This window comes from Bombus terrestris, chromosome 15 (assembly GCF_910591885.1).
Source record: "Bombus terrestris chromosome 15, iyBomTerr1.2, whole genome shotgun sequence".
In the NCBI taxonomy this organism is placed as follows: Eukaryota; Metazoa; Arthropoda; class Insecta; order Hymenoptera; family Apidae; genus Bombus; species Bombus terrestris.
The window spans coordinates 394,046-421,991 of record NC_063283.1 but is presented as its reverse complement, the minus strand read 5'-3'; the positions used below and the strand labels follow the sequence as shown (position 1 = coordinate 421,991).

Below are 27,946 nucleotides of genomic sequence, written 5' to 3'. Positions count from 1 at the left end.
TTTTTTCAACGCGTTGTAGGCAACGTGCGACAAGCAAAGGGGTGGCAGGGCGTCACAGAAACGTTCGCCGGAAATGTCCGTACATCACGCAGTTGCGGAGTCGACTGAATTCTTCGAACTTTTTGGTTCGTCGTACAGGAATGAACGTGACGTTTCCATGGGGAAACTCGTTGGATAGCCCTCCCGAAGATCGTTTCCTGCTAAATTCGCGAACAACGTTTCACACACGACGGTTATCGAATCTTGACGATTCATCAAGAATCAAAACGCATTATCGATCGATAATCGTGATATTATATTAGTTGGGTCGACTGTAATATTATCGCTCATCTGTCTTTTCGTTATACTATCAACATTGTTACGTAAGAATCCCCGTGCAGTAACACGAACTGCCCTCTACACTCGCGCAAATTTTTCGCTACCGAGAACAAGCTGTTATCTCACAATCGATATAAATAATAGCATTATAAAGACATGATAGGTAACTTTAAGATATATATGATATATGTTAATCGCACTTCATTGTTTTATTAGTTAATTATGCCTCCCATTTTCTCCAATTTTTTTCGTTATCTGTTGCAAATTTCGTTAACTTTTGGACAACAATGTTGATATGTAAAATGTATATGTTTCTACATATGGAACAAATATGAGCACTTAGATGTACCATCGGACGGATTTGATCGCTACCACGATTCGCTTACAATATATAATATATATGTTTTTTTATGAGAAACCATTCTCCTTCTGGCTGTACCACAGTCGCAGAGACGTCATATATAACGGAATTTTCCGATCGGATGAGATTAACGAATCGATTAGAAAAAAGATCGAATTCGTCGAAAAGGACAACGCGTTTTAATCGAATCGTTTATTCGCCCACCGTCTTGGAAATGTCCTGGAGGAGCGGAAGTATCGACATTCTCAGCGTCGTAAAATTAATTTTCCAAAACGACTCGAACCGGTTTAAGAACCGACGCCAGTATAGCGGGTTAAAACGATGGTAATTAACCCTAGAATTGGACGGTGGCTGAACCAGACCATTATCGGCTATCGCACTGTCGAGCAAACCTCCTAGAACCGCCTTCCTATCGGTCTGAGGATTTATTCAAAGGGCCTGTTCGTCCTATCTGATCGCCATTTGACTATCTCAACACACCGAGATGGATGTAAGCAAGCACGCGCGCTGCAAGACTCGTGGACAGAACTCGGTCTAAGATCACTTACTATTTACGACACGACATTATCGCGACTGCCCGATAGCCTTGATCTGTCTATAATCACGACTGCCACGGATACGGAATCCATTAACTATTAATTTTACAGATAATCAAGATAGCTTCGCATACATAGGAACATGCATCTGTTCGTCGTTGGATTCCGACTGAATTTCTCCGAAACTTCTCCATCGTTCTTTTCATTGTACGCTCTGATGAACTTTGTGATTAATTTTGTGAAAGGAAAAATAAATCAATTCTGGAACATATTGTTGAAGTAGACATAGTTTAGTAGAGGACGAATAGAATTTGTATGATAAAATTATATCTATATACTGCTCGGCCGATCAGTTTATGATTTGCCGCTATCTCGAGCCCCTCGCTCATTTTCGCGTGTCCTTTCTTGTCTTATTCGGGAACCAAGTCAGGCCAAATATGTCTCGTAACAAGCAATTTGCCGATCCTGAACGTATTACTTATTTCCAAACAAAACTGCACATATGTGAAAATTTCATGCATCGCGTGTAAACGATCTTACGTCTCATAAACACGGAAATTCGCACAAACCAGGAGCTATATAGGCAAAACATGAAAACTGCTAAAAAATAACGCGCACTCATGAATAGCAACATCTGTAGATTTTACAACTTTATTGTGACGCTCTTGTTTCCTAACAATCAAAATTTCACACTTTTGGACAAGAACTAATAGTGATATCATTCGCACCCATGTCACAAAAAACAATAAAACGTAATAGAGAAATTAATTATTCCTTCGTCCCTGGTCTATTCTTTAAATGAAATATTGAATATCGAATAAAAAAAGATGGCAATGAAATATATAAAAATCTACCCGCAGCACCGATTTCCATGATTTTTGAATATGTTGCGAAACTCAACATTTTGAACAACTTTTTCCTATACATGTAGCTCCTATATATACTACAGCTTCCAAGATATCTGCAAAAGAACTGTTCGGAGTGTCGGTAATTTTTATAGGTTTGAGTTAGACGTTGTCATTTTGTTCTCGTGGGGCGGTCAACAACCAACCAACACTAACGCATACGTCGTCGCGGATGCACAATTATAGGCAGAATTCGCTACTGTGATACCGGACACGTGCAGTGGACAGTCGCAGCGAACGTATAACTGCGACGGAAACTAAGGCCGTCCGATAGTTATGTGCAAAAAAAGTTCGAAAAATAGTTTGAGATAAACTTCTAAATAATTATCTAAAAAGATCATGCAAGATTATATTTCGAAAGAGTAAATATCAAATTTATATCGATATGTGAATGTTTCAACGATTTAGCTGTACTAATAGCGTTATAATAACTCAAGGTAAACTATAGCTATTCAGATATTAAATTAAATTAAACTACCGTGACTCTATTTCACGTTCGCTCAAGTAACATTCTCTGCGGATCGGTATTGCAAGTTATGCTTTCAACGACATACCTTCGTGTCATAAAATCTCCTCTACCGACAGATTTATCAGCGTTGTTTCGTAACAAACAAACAAGCCTGCTGGCAGTTTGTGCACGATTGCTCGTCACATCGTTCGAGCATGCAAAATTCAAATCGGTCGCCGGTGTTGTCGTTTCACCGAGCCGTGCCGCGAAGCTCGAGACGTTTTAATCTCACGGAGACTCGGAGGATGCAATTTCGTCGCGATAGCAGGTGGAGTCGCTGCGGCAACAGTTTCTTAGCGGGGAATTACGTCGTCGCGTCGCGTCGCTTTGGAAACGAGAGTAACGGAGAGAGGCGTACACAGAGCGGGAAAGAGAAGCCGGGAAATACCGTGGAAGTAAGGAAAAATGACGCAATAAGAAAGACGAAGGTGTATAGTTGCCACGGTGCTGTAATTTTTCATGTAACGCGACACGTTGTACGCGCATCGAGATCCCCCTTAGTTATCTGAAGGTGTTGCGAAACGGTGGTATTCGCGCGTAGGGCGTCTAACCTAGCCCGCATAAAAGCTCTGGCGAAGGGTGGAACGGAAAAGGGGAAACGCGTTAAAGAAGAACGAAACTGGTCGTCGTGTTGGCGATGAATCCGAAAGTTTGCAAGGGGTCGTCGCCGGCGGTGGTCACGCCAAGTATTCGCTGTCAGATATACGCTGGCCCGACTTCACCATCCCTTACCCCTCCTGCCCCATATCGTCCTGGCAAATGGGAATAGACCGAAATATTTATAAACATCGCCGGTGCTTATCTTAATTGCATTGGGACAGGTTGCATGACACTCTTATTCTCCGCGGCTAATATCCACCGGGAATAGAAAAGTTCGTGAGCCATACGCCCTGCGGGGCTTCAAGGCGAATTAGCTTCCGTGGCGTATCAAGAACAAGGGCGACCTTTCTTCCTAGCTGCCGCGCGCTCTTTCCTGAGCTTCCGCCCAGTCTTCCGTCCGAATTAAATCTATAGATAACGCCTAGAGCCATGCACGAATTGCCAGACTGCGAGACAGAAGCTAAATCTACTTTTCCGAAATTTGCATTTACTGGATATTTGTTTCCTCTCGCGAGGTACATCATTTCGCGGCCAGTTTCATCCAAATGGTAATTAGATTCGATGCCGATGTTCGCCAGCTAATTTCCAATTTCCAAATCCGTGACAACAAAGAGAAAAAAATCGGCCCCGTTTCGATGACACACTTTATATTCGCTTAATTTTCATATCGCAGTGTATTCGTCTATTTGGCACTACTTTTTTGGCTTCCTTCGAATACATTTGGATTCGAAAGCCCGGTATGCAAGTGCCAACTTCCATCCTTGCCAACGTTGTTCCTACGAGCATACCGAAGAATCAGGTTGAAACGCAAACCGTATTGCTTAGTTCTTCCAAGTTCCGTTACGAATACATCGGATCATTGTAAAAACAATGGAGAATACACACTCGTTGTTCGAAACGACCATTAAATAGGCATTCGAGACGTCGATATCTTTCTTTCATTAAGGTTTAAACAATTCGTTGAATTAGATTTAAACAAGCGATTCGTTTCCTCCCGACAGACGTATAGATTCAGAGATACGTTTTTATTTTTGCGCTCGATTCTATTTTATTTATATTCGTGAGTGGAGAAACGAAGCGTAGAACGTTGCGTGCTGCTTGAATTTCGTGTACGGTTCTTTCTTTTATTCGCGCACGTTCAAACGTCCCCAAGAAATTCATCGAAGAAATTACTCGGTTGGTTCGGAGCGCAATTGCCTTCCGAATTTCAAGCCTCTGGGCAATGCTTATCGCTGAAAAAAATCGTCCTATCGATCACAACGATCCCCAGTTTCGATATTTCACGACGAAAAAAAAATCGGGAAATCGTCGTGTTAATATCAGTTCATTTAGTCTCCGTTCTTCTTATCTCGTCGCGCTATTATTTCGAAAATTTATAATATTCTCCTCGAATTATTTAAGCGCCAGACAGGAAGAAGAATGCTAGGTATAGCACAACGAGACGTTTAAACGAAGAGAATAAGACAAGAGAAAACGAGAACTAGAACGAGAATATGAAAGGCACGTGTTATCTTCCAAGATGTCACGAAAGTCAGGTATTCTGCAACGCACGGGCAAGATATATTCGTTAAAGGCTATTCAAGAATAATGTCGCGTTTTTATCGTCTCTGCTCCGTGGGCCGAGAGTAAAATTATCGCAAGAATACACGATATATGAGCATCGACGAAACAATTGCGATCACCCTCCAACCACTCCATTTTCTTCTCGCTCTTAAAAAGAAACGCTCTCGAAGAAAGAAATTAAGGGTATCGCGCTAGCACGCGTTTGCAATTACGATAAGGTTTACGATTAGTTTGACGATAACGCAGTTTCAACGTTTGAAGATCGAATGAAAACAAGAAACAACGTCACGAGACGGTTTTATCGAGAAAATGAAGTTCTAACACTTTAGTCAATTAGAACGAAAATGATCAACGAATTTTCAAAAATATTCGAATTAATTGATATTCTAATTAAATTCGAGATATTATTGAAAAAAAAACAACATCTATTATCATCACATCCATTTACACTGTAATTACCCACCATTAACTAATCGTAAGAATTGAATAATTTAACACGTCCGACTGATGAATCGTTATCGAAAATACAGACACTACCTACGTTGTAACATTGTAAATTCAGTGGTTCAATTATTCCGTTGATTCTCTGTATAGCATGACAGGTTATTGCGTGCTAGTGGCAAAAAGCAATGTCCTATATTACGCAGCCGGTATACCTCGGCTATCCCCGATGGTACTTAATTTTCGCTATGCGAATCTAATTAATTCAATTGGGATTAATTATCCTCTACTACGAACGGACTCGCACCGATGTTCCTGGGCCTCAACGTGGGAGACCAATTTGTAGAACGGCTGCCTGACGGTCGCCAGGTACGTATTTCGCTGGTATTACGCTGATTCGCAATCGTTCACGGACGAGTCGATTAAAACGACGCGGAACATGCCTGTGCAAAACGAGTTATTGTTGTTCCGGTCGCGCCGGTGTCATGGAGATCAGTCCAGATATCATATGTTAACACACCTATATGCATACGCGATTCGTTCGCATAGGTGAACGATTTGACGCGAACATTAAACTCGGAACGACCGATCGTTCGCGTCTAGACACCTCTAACGCTCTTAAATATTTAATCGTAAAACTGTCGTAAAGCTGGTGTGAATTAGCGACGCCAGGTCGTCTCCGTGCTAATCGAATAAAGAATCGACTCTCAACTTCGGCCCCAAGTAAATTCATCTTTGCGATAATTGGAGCTTGTATCGGTACTCGGGAAACAGCGAAACAAAGTAAACATAATCGAGCGCGTGTTTCGCGTAACGCGAATGTTCTCGAGACAGAGTTAGCGAGCTGAAAGCTACGAGACCATGAAGATCATCCAGCTACGGAGCTTTTGCCTATAAACTTACCGATGTGTATCGAGCACGAACGAAAGACTAAACAGGCACATACGATACGGATGGACAAATAGACAAAAAGAGGAACGATAGGAAGAGACGCGTGGAATATGGACGAAAGTTGATGGCGTCTGACGACCGTCCGACGTCGACAAGGGTGAGGCGAGGTGGTTAAAGGGGATTCAAGAGTAGAAGAGCGTTTTATTTGCGAGGCAATGCGACGGCTAATACACCAGTCACTGGACAGCGTCCAAGTCATAAAATGGATTTTATGACGCCGATCGATACAACGAGATCTCTCTTTCCCTCTCTTCGACGTCGTTGTCCTATCTCCGTTCCTCTCTCCCTTTCAATGGACAACTGCCGACGCCTATGTCTGCCGCCTATACCCCTCGAGAGACCACCACTCCTTCGGTCTACTTCGTTCCGGGAAACTCAGGCTAAACCGAAGACGGAATATAATTCGTTTGTGTGTCGCATGTATTCATTAATGAAAAAGTTTTCGATTCCTTTCTTAGCGCCTTTTCCCTTTCGCTCCTTTATCCGTCTCCTACAAACTACTCGTATTTCTGGCATTCTCAGACGTTTACACGTCTCTGTCTACATAGATGTTGGTCTAACTCGTAAAGTTGAAAGACACTCGTTACGATATACCGTTATAAAGGATACCTCTGACGTATCGGCAACCCACGAGTCGTACTTGCAAGTTTCGTACCAGCGATACTACGTTTAGCACTTAATACATACGTATTAACGTATATTTGGACTTTGATGCTAGACTACTTACGCGTATTTGTACGACTATTATATATTATACATATATTAGCGACAATCGCGTGTTAAAGGCCGTCGCGTTAGCATCAGTTAACTTGGCGCTACCAAGACTATTATACTATAGTAATTATTATTAATTTTACTAATTAATTACTATTATTATTAATTATTTCTATAGTTATTACGACGATATTTTAAGACAATTTATGGCAGGCACTTAGACCGCGTGTGGCCAGTGAAATCAAGCGATGCAGCGTCACTTTCAAAAATAGGAATACCGCTTGTAGAAGAGGTGAACGAGAAGACAGGGTTACCTTCGGGAATAGCATGGTACGGGCCCACAACTTTGAAAATAAATGCATGCCCGAATGAAATTCGACCGTGCAGTGCTTTGCACTCTGAGATAAAAATTTCTAAGACGCACTTCCCATCCTTGGAAACAATCAATTTTCCGAGAACGCTTTTTCCATTAACTCCATTTAACAAATGAAATTTCCGAATTGAGGAAACAATTGTAACGCCCAGATACGATATTGTTTATTTAACTCGTTTATTTAACTCTCCCAATTATCTTAACAAGATTCGAACGGGTTGCTGGCAAAGGCGAATATCGCAAAGAGGAAGAAGAAGAGAAAGTCTCTGAGCCAACGACTAGAGGAGGGGCGATCCCCGCGAACCAAAACGGTGTTGAGCGAGCGGTAGGCAGCCAGGGAATTAGAATTTTACGGTTTCCCTAATGAATTGAAACGAAATGAGGCTACGATAGACCTATTCGCCGCACCTACACATTAGACCCTCCAGCGTCTTAGCACTGCCACGCTGCTGCGTCGTGCGCCGCCACGACGTCTCGACGGCTCGTTTCGCGGGATTCGCGCAGGCAAGGAATTTGCATCTCGGCTGAAAATTGAAATGCCTCGCTACAATGGACAGGGAAGAGTGTCCTGCGGAATGACCTTTATAATAGAACGCAGGTAATATAGCCGAGTTGGAACGAGAAACGTTCTCAGGCGATAGCGTCCGGCATACGTATATACATATATATATACATATATATATATATATGTATATATATACACATGCAAACTCACTGACATGCCGCACAAACTCGCATCGCTATCTGGGAAAAAACGCTGGGATGCGGATATACAGGTTGAAGCGACAATTATTTCTATAAAAGGAATTGTATACCGTTTTGTTAGGTAACAATGAAAGGTAGATTCTGTTGGATAACTTTTTCTCCTACGCTTCTTTGATCACCGGTAATAATTTTTAAACTTGGGAAATTCTCGCTACCATCGTAACGGCTGAACGTGGAAATTACTGGAAATGCTCGATGATGACAGAAACGATGTAACCTCGCTATTCTAGAAAATTGCGATGGTACAATGTAGAATTCAACGTTTGTGATAAAAATAACGCGTTTACCGGACGTAACGTATGCCCATATTTCCGTCTGGCATTTTCCAAGCATCCTATATAATACGAATAAACGCGACAGTCGATTATTTAGAACTTTATAATCCTTGGATCTCATACGAGTACGATATGAAAAAGTTGGAACGTTAGATCAGCTCCTTATACCATTAACTCGTTATACCATTCGACCGGTCAATATGAATGCCTCTTGCTTGGATAATTACCGTATCACCCTGTATAACTATAAACCAACGTAGCAGCATCCAACGAGCAATACCCTCGACATTGACATCTTCTCCGCGTAGACTTGCGCGATCTTTCGTTCACATAGATGCATCCAGCATAGGTACGTTTACGAAAAGAGGCGCGATGTACTTGCAAAACGCGCAAGCGAGAAACTACGTGTTAGCGTGGACGCGTTCGTAAACGTGTTTCAGCTGCGCATCGACAGTACCCTCGTTGTTGCGCAGAGGAAATTGAAATATGCAAATAACCGCAAGCCCGACGCTACCTAGCTAGCAGCTCCGCAAAAGGTTGATGTTTCATCCTCAGAGTATCGGCATTTATCGTCGATGTTGAATATCGCGCGCCTTGTTTCAGTGAGATTCCTGCTTTTTGAATATCGATGTCTACGAGATTCTGCGTACGTATCACGTATTCACCCGTGTATCACAAGTAAATCGACCGTTTATCGGTAACGGGATTTTTAGAGGAGAATTTATACAAGAGTAGTATCGTAGATGAAATAGTACGCCTTTTCGTAATACAATTAATGGATAATATAGTATAGTAGATATATACAAGATATTACAAGATTTCATACATTGTCCTATCCTATTTTTCCCATCGAAATCGCCATTTGTTCGCCGCGTGATATAAAACGTCACTGCCTTACATACGCTTTGAATGTTACCTCGAATAATGCCACCGCGAAAGAGAGTCAATGCAATCCTTTTCTCGAATGGTGTCAAAAAGGATTAAGGTTCTCGCGGGCAAGAAGAAAAAGAAGAAGAAGAAGAGGAAGAAGCTTCGTGTCTCTTCCGCGGTCACGAAATCCCGGTCCATAAGGCCGTCGAGAGCGCATAAGTAAAGTGGTCGCATGGTACGGAACGATGAACCCACTTCGTGGTATTCTGCCCCATCGACCTTTGCAACGCGGCCAACTGCTTGGGAAGCTAGAAGCGAAACGTAAGGCAGTAGCTAAGAGTTTAAAGACGGCCAATGACGCACACTGTACTATGAAACTGGCTGTAGCGTCTAAAGTTATTCGTGCATATCGATGAAGCTTTCCTCTAAGAAAGAAAAGTGAAATCGGTTCGATAAGAATAAAGAAGGCGAGGGTAAAGAACGTGTATCTCAAATATCGAGAGAAGAAACATAGAGAAAGTTGGTGATGAAAATGGTAATGAAAATGCCACTAGACGTTTTATTAGCTTATATAAAATAAAAAAAAAACATTTTTATAAAAGAATCAAATTGTTCTCTCGCTGCTGATATGGAACAAAATAAATTTAAGCGCCTATTCGCGATATCAGGTAATCTATAATTGATATAAAGCTAAGAAAGAAGATAATACGGAATTGCTTCCTACAAAGTTTCTCGATTAATTCGACGCACGTTGAATGCCGTTCCTCTTGATAAATCAAGACCAAGAGAATAATTGGAACATCCAGCATATGTGATAAATGTTATTTGTAATATCCGACTAGCGAATAAAAGAGCGATAAAAGTTACTAAAATTGTAGCGTTAACAGGCAAAGCTATATTCTTTCCCGTTAATTGTAATTGTTACAGCGCTTAATACAATAACAAATCCATTTTCATAAATAATTAGATAAGATTTTGTTCGTTTCTTTTCTTCTTATCACGCCCGTTCCGTTCTCTTCCATGCGGTTACTCTTCGAAAAGCATCGTGCGTTTTGCACATCCTTTTCCTCTTTCTCATTTTCCCACTCTCTTTTTTTCTCCGCCATCCTCTATTCTTTTTCCTTATGCAGATCCTTTCAACTTTTGCTTGTTCCCTTTCTCTCTCTCTCTCTCTCTTGCTGTCCCTTCTTTTGGCTGTTTTTCATCGCCTTTTCTTACGTCGACCAAATTAAATATCGTGCCTGGGAAATCCTGAAGGAGGCTTCCTCGGATATTCAGAAGCATCCTGGACGCATGGTCGCGTTCAATTTCAGTGGTAGTCGTACCGGGGCATGGGAAGAGAGAAGGACGGATAGAGAAAACAAGATCGACCAACGGAAGCGTTAAGCAAGAAGGAAGTTCGATCGGACGGTACGGATTCAAGCGTAACATCGACCGAAGGATAAAGCGTCGAACAGGTGCCGCGCATCTTTTTCGAGCGGTACGCGAGATTGTCGTTTTCTTTTCGCGGTTCCGAAACTTTTCGATCCAGGTTTCAAATTGCGTTTATTAATTTTAATAGCCCTACCGATGCACAGCCTCCCGTTATATAATATTACGCAAGAAGGCATGTATCCTTAAAGCTAGATACCTGGCTTATATAATATATTCAACCCTTCCGTACATACGAGCTCTGCCTATGTACAGACATAAATATGTATTTAGCCTGGATTAAATTATTTGCAGGAAGATGAAACGGGTCCGACCCGCATAGCTTCATTTCCCCAGACATCTTGGTTGCGCCTACCGCGTGTCGATGGAAATGCGCCTTACAGGCAACTGCAACCCATTCGTTTCCACCGGTAGAGTTTAGATCGGCTGCCAAGTTAATTCTCTCACGGGGTACCTACTTAATTTATCTAAATTGCCATGTCAATCAATTCTAACTGAATAACACGCGAGATTTTGCGAGGCATTTAACGCAAGAAAATTAATGTCAACTGGCATATTCAAGAAACGTAGGTATTATCAAACTGTCTTCGACTGTTTTCCGCAGTCGATCGAAATTAGATGCGAGAGTTATTTTGTATCGAATGATAGAGTCGTACTAAAAAGTAAAAAATAAAATTCCTTGCAAATATTACTAAATCCGCGCTCGGCTTCTAGATAAGGTTATTATCGTAACTTTCCAAAATGTATCGTTACGTGCGTTACAAGCAAAGAATTCTCTGCTTCCAATTTGTCTTCTGTCTCGTTATTTGCAAAATGTAAATGTTATTAATGACGCGTGGACTGTGGATTGCAGCTTAACGATCGTCTTGTGGAGTGAATTTTTGTATAACGAGGGGTCAAGGATTGCGTTGCAATAATGGTGAACGCGAAACAAACGGTCGAAAGCGCAATAAGGTCTGCTGTCGTTTATTCGTTGTTATACCGAACCGGTTGATGGCTTAATATTTCACGGTGGCAAACTGTGGTACCAGCGTGAATTCTGCCGCTTTAATGACTACCGCAGCATTTAATTGTGACATTTAATAATTCACGATGGTCAGAACTAGCGTGCACTGTGTGTATCGTGACGCTCTGCTGTAGGTTCGAAAGCCCAAAGGTTTGCTTCCAAAGGGACCGTTACAATGCTTCATACTACAGTGACCATCCTTGTTCATTTCCATCCTTTGTCCTGCCATCTCTTCGTCTCCCTTCCGCCGCTCAATTTCTCCTTGTTCCGCGTAACCCCTGGTCTTTCTCTTCTTAACTAGGGTCACGTTAATTCATTCTCAACATAACCCGCACAGACTACCGTGTAGCCTATCCTTCTTCGGCCATGAGGTATCTCGTTTCCAGAAGGATGCGTACGAATTTGGCACACGTTTCTCCGATTTGCATCTGTATGAATAGGCGCGGATTACGGGATTGGAATAAATTTGGCCGGCTAAGTGAGCTCTGCAATTTATACCGGCTCACGAACGACGGTCGCGTACATAGTATACATACTCGGGCTCCGCTACGTTCGCAAAATCGCCACTTTCGCTTTATTTTCGATAATCCAAGTTCTCAAAAAAGTAAAAACTATTATAGATCTACGATCTATCTTTAATTATATCCTCTGAGCATGGATCGAAACAACAAGGATCAAACTTTCGAACGATCGTATCGAATAAAAATTGTTCTTGAAAAATCGAAAAAATAAGTGGACCGACCATCTCGAGACGATTTCCGTTCGGCCTATCACACACGTTGGCCCCCTATAGGGTTCAACGTGAATTGCTTATGAGAGGACATCGTTTCGGGTTTTGGATACGTCCCGGCGCAACTACAATCCACCGTGGCTGAACGAGAACTTATTACGATCTGTCATTTTGTGCCTTCGCCCGCTCGTAACAAGCATCTTTTACGACATCGCGTAAAAGGAGAAGAACGATGGCGCGGCGCCATAGACGTTGATTGTCGTGGGACGCGTTCTTTCCACTTTCCACTTTCCACTTTCCACTTTCCACTTTCCACTTTCCACTTTCTCTTTCCTTTTCTCTCTCGTTTTCCAGTCGGTCTACCTGTCCACGTCGTATTTTCCTTCCACGTCGCTTCTTTTACCACGCGTTCCATGATCTCACTTTCCGCAGACTGGTAGTATCCGGAGAAAGGAATGGCGGTGTACTCCCCAGACGAAGGGAAACTGTCGTCGTGAAACGGCCTTGCGCCATGCTACAGCGGCAGAAAGACGTTGTTAGGGCTATTGCTCTCTGTCCGAATGAAGAACCGCTCATATTTACAAGCGACGCCGGCAAATGGTCGGTGAGAAAGCGAACAAGAAGGGAAAAAAGAAAGCAGGGATGGAAGGAACAGACCCGTCAAATCGCCCCGCGGGACGAGCCAACGATTCGCTTCTCTCTATCCGTTCCTTGATCTAAGCCATTTTTATTCTCACCCTCACCGGTCGAGAGACTGTGTGCCTTTCCCTTGCAATTCACTCGCGTCTTCTCGTCGATCGTTTCTCGTTCGTCATACCATTTGCAGCTGTGAAGAAAACGTTTCGACGAAATGGAAACGGGGATCGCCGATACAATGCCGCGCATGTAGACAACGAGATCAGCTTGGCAAATTGTTTGTGTTTCGTGAGATGTTGTAGAAGCGATATTTTACGTTATCGTTCGATTCTGTGTTTTCTTTCGTCATTCTTCCACGTGATAATGTGAAAGCAGCGTTCGATATTTTACCATTTTGCATGGAAACGCGCAATCGACGTTGTATATTATACGTATATATAAACAAACATACAGACGTTTATATCGATTTAATTTATCGGTATATCTGGCGCTTTTATAAATTCCTTTTTCTAGAAATCTTATATGAGCGGCACACATTTCGCGAGCAACGATAAAGCGCCGGTTCGTGAATACAAGCCATTCAGGATAGAGGAAATTTCATACTTTTTCAATCGAATTCCATAATACTAACATCTCGATGATTCAAACTCGTCTTGTATGTACGTTATACATTATATATAGGCGAGTATTTTGCTCGTGCGTGATCTATTCGAGGACTACAGAGCGAATTCGTTGAAAGAAAAGTTTGGCGAACAGTGGTCCGACAGAACTCGCGTCGAGGTGCAAGTAGTTAGAAAGTGTTAGGAGCAGAGTGTGAAAACTGGAGAAACCGTGCTCTGAGCAAACACTTTCGAAAAGCCAGTGCAAACGGAACACCACGAACCATTGAAAAACAGTGTTCACAAAATTGGAATGTAACTGCCCTTACGAGTTGTCGAGCAATACGGAACGTTCGGTACATCTTAATACATACGAGCAGGAGGAAGGTAATTACCAAAGAATAAGTATAAAAAGTATAAACTATCTATGTATTTACTACTGGTTGGATGTGCTGATATTCGAAGAAAGGTCAATATAATTATTAGAATTATACTTATTGCTTGACTAGTCGAACGTAAATGCAATTTAAGATAATACTTCCTGATCTGTTTATCGACAAGGGAAAGAATAAATAAAGGAAAACGTAGTAGCCGCACCGTAAGCAAACGGTGAACAATTATGCCGACTCTCGCATTTACTCTCTTTATATCCACCTTAAGATGGAATTGTGCTATAATATCGTTTTCCATTATTGGGATCTCTTATTTGATTCATTGAAAGCGATCTGCACTTTAGCCGAGTTGAATGCTGAGAGAGAGAGAGAGAGAGAAAGAGAATACTTTCCTATTTCTTGGCAATTCGAACGAATAACTTTTCTTTGATCTTAAATACATTTCAAACTTACCCAATTTATTAGAGATTAGAAACGCGTGCTTTAACTAGATATCGACAACGAACACGATCGTTTCAATTTCGACCTGTAAAAATGACAATTTTATATCGCACAACTTAATATTAACTTAATAACTCGGACAGTAAGAAATATTTCTGAATATTATTAAGAAAATGACTACGACCCATCGTAAATTTTCTGGCAATGAATCCGTGTAAAATGCAACGGATGGACAGTGTGATCGTTGCGAAATAATGGGCTACTCACACCATGTGGCATTTTGTCCTTTCTCTTCGCTTCTCGCCAAACTCACTGTTCCACCAGACTCGAAGCGTGTTCACGCGGATATTTTTATGGATCCATCGATGTATGAACACATGCAATCGCTCGCGTTTATTGTTTTTGTCGGCCCGTTCCCGACGTCCGTCGAATTTGCATATTTTGTACCGTGCCGACTGTCCGATCTATTGTGTCCAACCGACTGCCGAATTGCTTCACATCGAGCATAAGCTCGCACTTTTGCATGACAATGAAAACACCATCGATGTCGAGCATGTTCGACTCGTAACGCGGTTAAAAGTTTGCAGACAGATTACAAGAAGTGCATTTTGTTAACCTATTATACTTTACGTAACGAAGCGTAACCTATCGTAATAATTACAATTCATAACACGAGTTACATCGTCCGTGGAAACAAAAACACGAACGAAAATTAATTTTAGCGATTAATTTTATAACGCGGTCGATCAAAGCTAGAATATATTTAATAGCGGAGATTCAAAGCAAACTGAGTTTACAATTTTGTCAGCCCTCGCGCTTGCCCGAAATAGCGAAGAATCGTAAAATTTATGAACGAGACACGCGCAAATGTTTTCGATTAAAATAAGACTATGATTTTTATTAACGCCGCTGCAGGCAGGTCAAAAGCGCGTGAATTATCCGTCGCGCTTCGCTTTCGCCATTACGATGATGCATAGTTAGACGCATAAAAAATGTGAGCGAGAGCCATGTCGGGGAGGCGATATCGTGAAAAATGAGACTTTCGGGATTGCAACATGTACGAACGAACAAATAGTTCGATGGATCAAGTTTTAATGACCGGAACAACCAAGCGGCGACGCCGCTATCGAGCCATTGACAAACCACTGCGGGCTTCTACTGCTAAAATGAATCACGCTGTTATTTGCGAACGCATAACATTAAACCGCCAATATACGTGCTTGCAATATTGTTACCATGATAACAATAAGTTTAGCAGCAGAAAATACGACCGACGTCTCCCCGATCTACGTTCAAATGTAAAAGTACATTTTGGAAAAGCATCCCTGCGGACTGTCACGTCCTGGAAAATCTACGCTCCGCCTGCCTTTGAAATATTATCCCAAATGATGGTACGTTTGCAATGATTTAAATCGATTTCGCGATAAAATATCAAATGTTTTGTAGCGATGAAACACGAGCCGTACAATTTAAAATCAGTCGCTACGAGACGGTTTATTCGTTTTCCGTTATTTATATGCTACAACTGGAAACATCATGAATAAAAATCGAAGACATTGATCGTTCTATTATTTTTATTGTAAATTCTCGATACGGGATCCGAGAAATCGACTCGACTAGTAAGTTCCACTTTCAGTATAACCATATCCAGTGGTACGAGTCAAGGAATACGATTGCTCGCGCATTTTTATAACGTGGCCCTTTGTTTCTAGAACCCCCACCCCCCACCCCTCCCTGTGTAAGAAATAATCTTTGCTTTACACCCTTGTGAAACTTGTTGTTTGAATCGAACAGCAACAAACGCAACTTTTATCCAAAAGTAATAAATCTCGATTATCCATGAAACATTCACGAAGCTTTTGCTTTATCTACGTATTATGCGATACTAGTTATTGCGTAACTTATTGTCACGAATGTTATTATCCCACCGTCAGTGTATAGCGTATATACAGAATTGTGTAGACGTAGGAAGAAATAAGAAAGAAGGCATTACAGGTGACAAATCTGACTATTCCAGAGTCTGAAGCCCGAATAGAGACACATGTCCGTTAATGGCTGGCAGAGTCACCGGCTGGCGATCATTGCCAAGTGAAGCTACGGGTCGCCTCTATCTGCTCGCGGCTACGTGCACAGCTTTCGGAAAGCTTGACTTCGAGCACGGCGTCTGTCCGCAGGTACATTCACGTAAACATGTACACGTTGTCCTGTCTCCGCCACGCGCGATCACATTGTACATACATCTACCGTATACATACTCCCCTTCGTGTACGGTTCGCACGCGAGAAAACGTTTTGAATTTCTTTACGTACGACAACTCTCTCGACGAAAGCAAACGAGCACGTAATCCAAAATTGTCGACTTCATCGTGGAAGGAATCGGATTCAACTTAAAGTGAAATTTCGATAACTCATGCGTTCCATTCGACGTCGAAACGGCTCGTTATTCTCTACGTGACAGTGGAGCAGATTCCGATGAGCCAGGCTAACGACTTTTGAATAACTCTGTCTGGAGTAAGTTGCTGGAACGCTCACGTTCGAGAACGTGGGCATTAAATCGCATTCTGTTATCGAAATTGCTTTCGAAAATCCTTACCCTTGTTGCAAATAGTGGAAAATTGTCGGCGAGAAACGCATAAGTATACCGAAGAATATAACGTAATCATTTTGTACAAACGGATACCGTGAATAAATATTTTACACGTTATTTAATATGTTCTAGAAACTGAATATAATAATATAACGCGACGTAGATCCTTTTATCCGTAAATTCATTGTAGTATGGAATGTCGCGCAAATATTTGGGAAACGTAACGTAGAAGGTAAATATAGTAGCATCGTAATATCGTAACGTAAATTTCATAGCATGCGAAGGAACTATTATTTATATCTTGTATCTTGTCGAAAATAAGAGCCAGCATAGCTGTCTAGCAATAAATAAAGTAAAACTACGTCTGGTTAAAAAGGAAACAAAACGATGGAAAAACAAGAGAGTTAGCGAATCGAAAAAGCAAAAGGCGGAATGAACGTCAAGTAACCAGGGCTCCGCTGCAGCAGAACGTAACTCCAAGACAAATGCCCGTTGATAAATCGTAAGGGGGTATTGGATCGTGATTGAAGTCGAGGGTCTTTAGTATCGTGGCGAAAGAGAAACGTATCTTATCGCTTATAGCAAAGTTTTTCGGTGTGAAAAGAAAGAAGGAAAGAAGTAAGTAGCCGGGTGGGCAAGGCGATCTCCTCGATGTTTGATTTCTACGAGGGTCGCAGAAATCCCGGGCGGCGGATTCATTGGCACCGTTTCAATTCTGGGCAGCGGATCAAACGTCGACGTGCGGTCGTCTGGTGGTTATAACGGCACGAGCGGGCACAGGCGTGTGGCAAAGACGACGAGCTTTGTGCCGTCGACGCCGACACCGTCGCCAGCCTCGTCGTTCGCAGGAGCGATCATCAAGAGTCGCACGACGTCTAGCTGGCGTCGACAAAGGAGGACCGAGGCCGCCGTCAACGACGCGACTTGGCAACTCGTCAAGAAGCTTGTAACCCTAACTGTGCCATTGTGCAAGAGCCGCTCGGTGAAAACTCCTTTCTGGCCGGGCCTGCTGTTTCCAGGCTTCTTTGTTTCCCCCGAGGGGTGAACGCCAGAGGCGCGTGCCACGCTACCACTTGTCGCGAACCTTCTTCCCGCGACATTGCCCACCCGATAGTAGCCTTTCGTCGGTCGACTCTCACCTACCGATTCCACACTGGCAACTCTCAAACAGAACCCAAACGTATTCTTATTCTACGACTTAACGCGCTTAATTACTTATATGGCTTCGATAGCAACGATTACTAGTCGCTCGTTACCAATTTCGTCACCCCACGTATCACGGGATACGATTCGAAGTATTTGCAAGGAAGAAGGGTTAGCGAGCAAGTCTTTAAATCGGTATTCCTAAGGTCTCTCGAAGATCTTCCATGGATTCCGTGTTTTTCTAGTTCGTGAATAATACCAACCGCTTAATACGACTAGAACAAAGCCCAGTAATAATTCCGACGTTTTTACGAGGCGTTTTACAGTTAGGATCTTAAAATTTGTATCTGTACACAAAACGTATGCTTTAGAGCCGAGGGTAGGCGGAAAATAAGACGAAGAATTCAACGCCGTTTGCGACCATAGATAACGTGATAGATAAGGAAAGAGAAGAAATTGTCAGTGGGATTTCTCAGAGTTAGAAACTATGAAAATGAAGCGGGATGGAATCGTCGATTTCGCGGTGGCAATTGACTGGCCCGTATACGCGAAACTACGGCAGGATGGTAGCTGTACACATCTAGAACAACAAGTTCTTTCGAACAGATGGTGCGCATCGGCACTCCCATAAACAAGCCGACGCCGCAGTCTATAGTCAACAACTCCGTTTCCTTCTTTTTCCCTCTTTCAGTTTCTTTCTACTCGATTCCGTTCGTCCGTCTTCCCTTTCCTCTGGCCGATTATTCCGTCTCGCTTTCTCCTTGCACGCTCCCGTTCGTTGTTCCACCACGTCCAAGGAAAGCCAATAAACCATCGAATTCCTCGGGTATATTGCGGGACTCCGCTACTGCCTCGAACCAGCAACAAGTCCCGTGCTCTTATATTCCGCGGGTCGTCTTTCCGTCGAACAGACGTTCGTACTTTTGCAAATTACTGGCCCACAGTTACGCGTACGTTCTCCAGTTGTGAGAACCAGGATAAACGGAAACATCGATGGAAAGGAAGAAAGTGAAGCTTGTACACACCACCGGGGCGTACGTCGCGCGCCACTGAGTTTCGCGGTATACTTCCCTTCGTGTTTATAGCGCGGTCGGACAAATGGGGGAGGGGGGAGGGAGGTGGGACAAGTTATACAGAGAAAGTTCGAAGGAATCGATAAGATTATTTTATTACTGTACAGTCGGTGAAAAGTTTCGCCGCTTTAGAAACTGTCGACACTATTGTGACGCATTGCTAGACGATGAACTCTTCCCAAGACTTTTTTCCACCGAATAAATTTCTTTCATACCTGGTCGATTCACCGAGGGCTAACGATCAAAACGACCGAGAAACGAGAATGTTTCCTTTATTTTACGACAACAGGAATTTTAACGGAAGCTTGAACCAGTAGAACGGAATTATTCAAAATGGATTTCCCAAGGAGGATTTAACAGGATAGCGAGCCATTAAATCATGGCCCTATTAATCTTCAAGAGAGCGAGAAACGTAATCGAGCGTCATGCATTTGAACGAAAGTCTCGAGGTAGCTGAATACCTATCTTTGATATTAAAGTAATAAGATCTTTATAGTCGAACGATTTCCCCATCGATTCCTTTAGTTTACAGTCACTTTTCAACGTTAAAAAATCCCGTATTACTCGCAAATGAATTTCTTCTACATCGTAAAGATTCGCCATAAAGAAACCCGCTACTTTCGTGCTACTCGAAGTATTAACGAAAGAAGACACTTTCGAGGGTAACGGCTACGTAGCAGCCTATTAAAAACAATAACATTGCCCCGATGCACGAAGCAAGAAGAGCGTTCGAAGCGTGACGAGTACTTTGCCAGGTTATAAAACTTATGTATAATATCTAGCTGTCCGATCTTATTCTTCCTCTCGTTCGTCTCCCAGTAATAAGTAGCGAAGCGTTATACGGGTGGAGGACCGTTTTAATAGTGCCGACGAGTCGTGTTCTATCGCGTGGAGATATATTGAATTTTTGCCCATTAGAATCCCCCACCTCCACTCCCACGAACCACCACTACGCTTCTAAAGTAAATACGTTTAATGACTGTGTCTCGTTAGCGCATCGCGCGTGCTCTATCTTCCGTTAATACTGTCTCTTGCAACACATTCGTGAAACTGAACGAGATCTTCCGTTTCGTTCCGCGCAACATTTTCGCGACAATCCACTTACGCAATGTCGATATAAATATATTTTGATAACGTTGGCCTAATGTCGCAATTCCGACTCGAAAGACGTAACGGTTCGTTCGAGTAAGTCAACGATTCTGCTCTGTTCGACGGCTAAGACGATGCGTGATAGATATTTACGTTCCTAAGCGTTTCCTGCGATCTAGAAACGTATTAACGTTCGTCATCGATCGCTGGTACGCCATCCCGGTATTTTCACATGCCCTTTCGCCATGATAATTTTACTGCTAGTAAAACGATATTTTAAAGAGAATTGCTCGGAGAATTACGCAATTTTTAACGCGTTTTATGAAATTGGAGTGTCTGATAGCATTCGAGTATCACAGGATCATTTCATCATTTATAAAGCCTGAACTTAATCGGTAGTATTTTGGTAGTATTATCGATATCGGAACGTTCGTTAAGTTTCTACGATTATGAATTTTGAGATAACGATTATGTAAATACAATTTTATTACGGGACAAACGACTGCTTCGCAATGGAATATTAAATCGTAATTGCTAAGACGACGCCACGTATTAACACATCTAGCAAATTTCAAGACATTGATTCTCTATAAATGTTCGGGATAGTTTATAGCGCTACATCTGACAATCTGCTATCTGGTTTCGAATGGGCGCTTAACCACGACCTGTCTGTTACAGCACTAATGTAACGTCACTGAATGCGGATTACATCCCGTACACTATCGTCCATTAGGTTTAATGCGAAAGGCCGGTAGCTAAGTGAAACTGGAAGTTTACAATTAGAAGCTAATTATGCCCGTTTAAGACGTTGATTACTCGCGGCTAAATACCGCACAAATTCCGTTATTATCGTACTTGGTTCAGTCAACCGTGTTAAAATTTCAACCTGCGGATGGATCAACTTATGCAAATACATGCTCTTTAAGTATTCCTGCCTTAAAAATTCCAAGTGCATTTTGGATCTTCAATGTTCGATCTAATTTCCAATTTATTTGTAATAATAGATTTACGTTGACGATCGTCATCGCGTCATAGTTATTTTCATGTATTCGTAAAGTCTCGGGGAATTTGAAAGTTGCCCGTAAGAAAACTTATTTCCACAAGCGATATGACTGGCAACACTTGCGCAGCCTAACAGAATCTCGGAGACGCAAACTAGAGCCAAAAAAGGAATATAAATCGTCGATTCGGTAATTCTAAGGATTTTATAGCATAAATCTAACTTTTGCGGGCAAGGGTCGACCAACAGAGCCCACAAGATTCAAGGACTTTTGCCAGAGTAACTCTAATCCCCCGATAGTTCTCCCCTCGTTGAGTTACGTGGAGTTCTTCCACGAGAGACCATGTCTCCTCCTACGTAGCGGCCGACGATGCTCGAAGGTAGTAGCCTCATACCTCTCTTTACACAAAACTATGCTTAAAATCTGAAACGCGTTTCTCTAGAAAATAAATCCCGGGGAAGCATCGATACCCGTGCATCGTCGTCGTCGTAGTCGAATTCAATGAAATTTAATCTGCTCGATAGCACATTCGCTTTTTATCCTAATTGATGTTACAATGTTAACAGCATTGCCTCGATCGATTCGTTCTGATTTAGTAAAGCTGTTAAAAGAGAACGAATGGCGACAACACGGAGAAATACTATTATACTTTGACTGTTTCGATGTATTCGCGGATCCTTATAAGAAAATTTAATAAGACACCGGTATACGTATAGCGTTCTTTCTTCGTAGAAAGCTATCGACTACATTGGAACGAGCCTTGATAGAGGATTGGAACGTAGAACGATCCTTGATTCATCGGTGAATGGAAGTAACGTTGTCGTAGGAGGGGAGAGAGAGTTGGTTATTGATATCGGCAGGAAGCATGGCTGCTCGCGACGACAAAGTAAGAAGAAGGAGCAGCAGCCAAAGGGGAGCCAAGAGTTACGTGTAGGTAAGTGTTAATCTTGGTGGGTTAACGCAAGTGGCACCCGTTGCCAAGTCTGCGGATTATCGCGCATCTTGTAATTGCCAACCAATCCCACGGGTGGAACCGGTTGGGAGTGGCTAGAACTGTTTGGCATCAAGCCTGATTGTGCTACCGCGCTCTCCTACGTACCCGTTTGCCATTCGGCGGGCTGCCGACGTTATTTCCTCGGTGGCCTCTTCCTCCTTACTCTTACCAAACTCTCCGCACATTCGACCATCCTATTCTGAGATCGTCTAAATCCTATTCGACGTCTCGACCTAACCTTCGTTCGTTTGTCAACAACGACGGAGACTATTGGTCTCCACGGAAATCACGAATGTCCAGTATCTAATGTACCATTGGTCAGCAGTCTGCGGACAGCTATAGCTTTTCTCCTTTTTCTTTTTCAATTTATCATCGATACGTATCTTTTCCAAGTTTCCGGGAAATCTTGAATATTATACGACGTCTCTCGTGCATCGAGTATAATAACGCGCCGTCATACGCGGTACAAACCTCCAGAAAGAGAATTATGTTTCGACCGAAACGTTATAACGACGAGTCTGTGTGCTCGAGCATAGGTTGAATATAACGCGAAGAGATTGCCACACGCCACAAGGGGTCTTTTATATGATCTAAACAAATACACGTCGATTTTACGCCGACGCGAGAAACGTAAGCGGATTTCAATTATGTTTAATTATGCAAAGTTCCGTCAAATGGTTCGCCGCTCCCTTTTATCCAGAGCATATTTATCAGTCCCATTAATGCACTGCAGGCTTCCGAGAAAATCGGTTGACGAGATCGTAAACAATTCGTACGATTATATCGAACGGTGATATGTAATTGAAAAAAAAAAAGTGATAGACAGAAGCTGGAGCAGGTTGGTATTGGCGCAAACAAATCGAATGGTAACAGCAAGAGAACAAAGAGGCGCACGTCCCTGTTAGGCTGTTACGGCCGAATTAGGACTGCCTGCTGAACTTAACGAGTTGTTTGTGCAATGAGTGGAACGCGATGGGCCACGTGGTGGCGCACCGGCACGAGTAGGAAATGTCTAAATTAAACGACAAATACGCCGAGACACGGGGATTTACACGAGGCGCAAAACACGCACCCTCCATTTTCTCTGGCTTGTGTACCTAACCACGTGGCCGATCGTCCTACTATCGTAGTCCTTGTACATTTAGAGTACTGCATTACCATAAGTCCATCATTTATGCAAGTGTGCAGCCGTTGCCGCATACATCGTAGTAACATCTTAAAATATTAAAGTAGTTCGACCAATGACGCGCTTGACCATTACGATGGCCCCCAAACTGCCGCCCTACTCGTCCAACTTATAATTACCTACTGGCTGAAATTGGTGCGGAGGAAACTTACTCCAATTGCCATGTCCTCCTTTCGTGTCGAAATAACGCGGCTTCGCACGAATAGTTCCGATCAGGATACAACCGGTGCCGTCAGGGTTATTTTAGCGAGGTCTCGCAGAAGCAAATCGTCGCTGAGATAATCGAAAAGGTTACCATCCTCTTCTAATCCTCTTCCAGTAAATCAGCGAATAAGCGAAAAACACTCGGCAGAAGGGCGAGTTTCCGGAATCACTTGTACGTCGCGTCGTTGGAAAATCCGCGATATCTCGTTCCTGTTATATCTCGTTCTCTTTATTTTTCTTATTTTGCCGATGGTGGCCTTTTTTAAAGGGAACACTCAAACGGATGGAGGAAAAGAAGAGAATAGCAGCGCAGGACTTTAGCTTGGTCGTTGGTAGGCAAGCAGTCTGGATCGGTATAACGCGGTGGTGCACCAAAGAGGGGTAGTAGCGAGTAGTGTGAGGGGTGTCACGTGTGTTTTATAGTTTCGCCTGGCCGGGGGTGGCGAGGTGTTGACGGACGGGACGTGGTACAACGACCCAACGTTGCTCACTTCTCTTTCTCTCTCTTTTGGCCATCCCTCTTTTCTCACCCTCTCATTCGTTCGCTTGTTTGTCGTCTCTTTTCCTCCCGTGTCTGTCTCGCGTATACTCTCCGTTCGGCTACCAACTGCCAAAGCTACCCTCGGACGAAACCCAAACAGTGTTGCCAAACGTCTGCGACGCATAGCCCCGACCCATTTGCATTTCGTTTGTTCTCGAACGCGAAATATTTTGCGTACCGTGTTTTATCAAGAGTATGCGAGGCAGAAAAGCCCCAAGGCCTCTTTCCGTGTTTAGAGACGATCTCTCGTTTCAGTTGTGGGAAGCGTTGCTTTAAGCTTTCGTATATCCAATCGCTTAATACCCTTAAACTTATATTTTAATACGTTCACCGTACTGTATCATTCGACGTATCTTTGCGCTTTCGGCGATTTAACGAAGAATTTTTCCATTTTATCAACAAGTTATCACGATACAATCGATTATGGTGAAAACTATCCATTGCTTTTAATTCTCAGTTATCGTTCACGCTTGAAACAACTTCTAACTTTCGATATATAAATACGCTCCTTCTACTATATCGATTTAAGCATTCCATTTAAATAATTTAATATTTTATTTTACAATAAGATTTTCGTATTGATCGAAGGAATAAGATCAATAAACCGTTCACGAGACAAAGGTCTGCATTTTTCGCACGAGCTAGGAAAATCGATAAAGCTATATTTTCAAATTAGAACAGAGTCTGTAAAAGAGAAACGAAAGATCGAGAGTTTTTACGTATAAGTTTGTTCGAATCCCGGATAAACTAAGGAGCTTTACCTTAACCCTTTTGATTCTATCAGCAGAATTCAATTTTTTAACTTACTTACGAAGTCGTATCGTAAACGTCGAAAAAATAATCCATAAATTTCCTTCTGAAACGATTGGTCATCGGTGGTCATCATGTTCGTAGCGATAATTAAGAAACCCGCACAATTCGTACTATATATAAAAGGAGCAATGCAAGACCATTTGTCGAAATCGCGAATACACCCTTGGCGATAGACCTCGTTGTTCGGGAAGAAAACGAAAGGCGATACGCATCTTGAAATCTCGTAATTGTCAGGGCTGGATCTGAAAGTGCAGATGCGGCATGTGTAACGCCTGCTGTGTAGAATCGCGTCTACGAAGTTGCGAACCAAGGGTTTCGCAACAACTGAATCGCGCGACTGTGGCAGCCGTACTCTGATGTAGTGCGGCGAAACTTTGCGGACAAACAAATCCGCACCGGAAATCCGACGAACGGCCGATATACATGAACCGACTCGCCGAATAACATTCGTTGCGAGTGACGCAGTCGTACAGCACGGGTAAAAAGGGAAATTGGGTAAACAATTAAGACAAACGGCGGCGCGAAGGTATCGAAACAAACAGACTGCCAGCCGGCGCTGCCGTTTCACGGTACGACAAATATGTCGCGCCGATTTTCTCATCCTTTCTTTCTCTCGTTTTTTACTCTTTTGTCGTCTAAAACTTGTTAACTCACTCGGGCCGCTGTTTCACGATTCGCAAAAATATCCTTGATAAATGTATTGGCCGTAAAAGCTCAGGGATAGACGGTGTTTTGATAACTTTTGCCCCGTTTGTTGTCGCACGGTTGTACTTGGTTCTTCCGAAACGAGTTATATCGAAGTTAACGTCCGTATGTTTTTATCCGACGTAGCGTTTCGCGCAAATGACAAACGGACTTGCAATTTAATAAGCGGACTTCTCGAGAAAGCTTTTCCGTAATTAGTTACAATAGTTGAGCCAAGTTACGAGAGGTCGAGGAGATTTTTTAAAAATTATTGCTCAAGTAGATTACGGTTGGGTCCAGCCGACTCTTCATAAGCAAGATTGGTTCACAACGGACGGAACGAAGCTCGAAGCACGAAGCACGAAGTACGAAGCCCGAACCCCGAAGCTCGGCACAGAGGCTCGAATTGTGGCGCAGTCTCATATTTTAAGTCTGGTAGAACAATATTAAAAGTACGGCAGCTGCGCTGTTGGCGCGGGAGTAGGGGTAGAATTGGAGTGATATCACACAGTCCTCCGCTGGGACAGCTCCATCCTCGCAGTCTGCAAAGCTACTTCTGCTTCTTTTCTCTTCTTACTTTTCCCCTCTCACAGAATCTGCCGCCTTACACGCTTTAAGTCAGTTTCCTATTCGAGGACACGGTTATGAAATACAGCGTGCACCTCACGAAAAATCCACCGATCATCAACCTTCCGGTCCGTCGTCTAACGCGACTTTATTGCGCCGATATATCCTCGTATATTCGTAATTTACAAAGAGATCCGTTATCGATGCCAAGTTAAACGCAACTATCACACTGGCTTATTTAAGTAGGCCTTTTGTCGTTAACGCATACGATTTTGAGAATTAAATTGGGAAATCGATGCGGCACTATTCGAACGAAAAAGGAGTTGTTAATTGAAGATGTGTTTTAAGATCGAAGAAAGCGGTCTCTAACATGATAAAATCGCTTCCGTGGAGTAGATTTAACAGGCGTCATTTTTTGACGTTCGACGTAAGATAAAGAACGGAATAACGCTCGAATAAACGCGTAAAAAGGCATTCCGTGTATCGCGCTACTCGAGACTATCGGAAACCACGTAATGAAATTCTCCATTGTACTAACAAAAAAGGTCAGCTTCACCTGGCAACGAGAAAATTTCTCTCAACGCAAGGAATGAGTGAAGGGGAAGGTGGAGGGCCCTCGATCGGTGAAACTACTCGAGGTTCCTTCAGCGTGGAAACTTTCGACTCCGTTGGGAAGCGAACGAAGATGCAACGAAGCTCTTCTCATACACTCATCCCCGTCCATCGTCGGCCACCCCTGCCTCCTTCTTCCCTTTTCCACCCTTCCTCCTCCTCCTATCCCTCTTCTCACTCTCTCTCTCTCTCTCTCTCTCTCTCTTGTTCGCTCGTACTGTCTTGCGATGTAGTGGAAAGTATTTATCGTGACTCTCCTACCCGCGCCAACTCTTCGTCCTTTTTTCGTAAAGAACGTTCTGTATAGAAGGAGGTGGGACCTTATCGGGTAGTTCTTCCCAACTGCGGAAAGCCTCGGTCTGGCTCCGAGAGAGGAGATTTGATAAAGGCCGAACGGAACGAACCAGGGAAAACAACTGGAGTGCATTTGTCTAGATCGCGGAGAAGCGGACTACTCTTTTTAAGGAGTTTCTTCTATCTTGCTATCTTTGCCGCGAGCTGGGTCTCACCGAGCAACAGATCCATAGCGAACTATCTACCTGCAACGACTTCGATTCTTTCGTACGTTTTCAAATGGTATCTTGATCAAAGTCTACGTGTCATCGAAATCATCGTCTACATATTTGCTTTCGACGTAACCTAACCATCGATATAATTATTTCTTTTTCCAAACAATTAAAAGTAGTTCCTGGGAAATTGTCGTTTTACGAATAAACGTGTTCATAATTCGTTGTATAAAATCATTTTTCGTTATCGCGTGTAACGTAACTATCCAAACTATGCAGCGTGTATTCTAAAACATGCGTGATTGCGATATTCTTGGCGATGCAACCTTCGATGGTGCTTGAACATACTTAGTAGCTCGGAAAGAGATCGACACAAATCTGAAGCGACTTGCCCCTTTGTACCGGCTCAGTCACTTTGGTACGTGGTATTGATTCTGTTAAGTAGAAAGCATTCAGAGAGGGCGAGAATGGGATGAGGGTGCGAAAGTGCACGCCATTGGTGGCGGTAAACGATGCGGTTTCTTTCAGAGCC

The 27,946-nt window shown here is 42.9% G+C and overlaps 1 protein-coding gene across 6 annotated transcripts in view; it reads right to left on the bottom strand.

Annotated features, from left to right (window-relative positions):
- LOC100644981 (CUGBP Elav-like family member 4) overlaps window positions 1–27,946 on the bottom strand; it is a 594,520-nt gene that overhangs the window by 492,887 nt on the left and 73,687 nt on the right. The window lies entirely within an intron of this gene.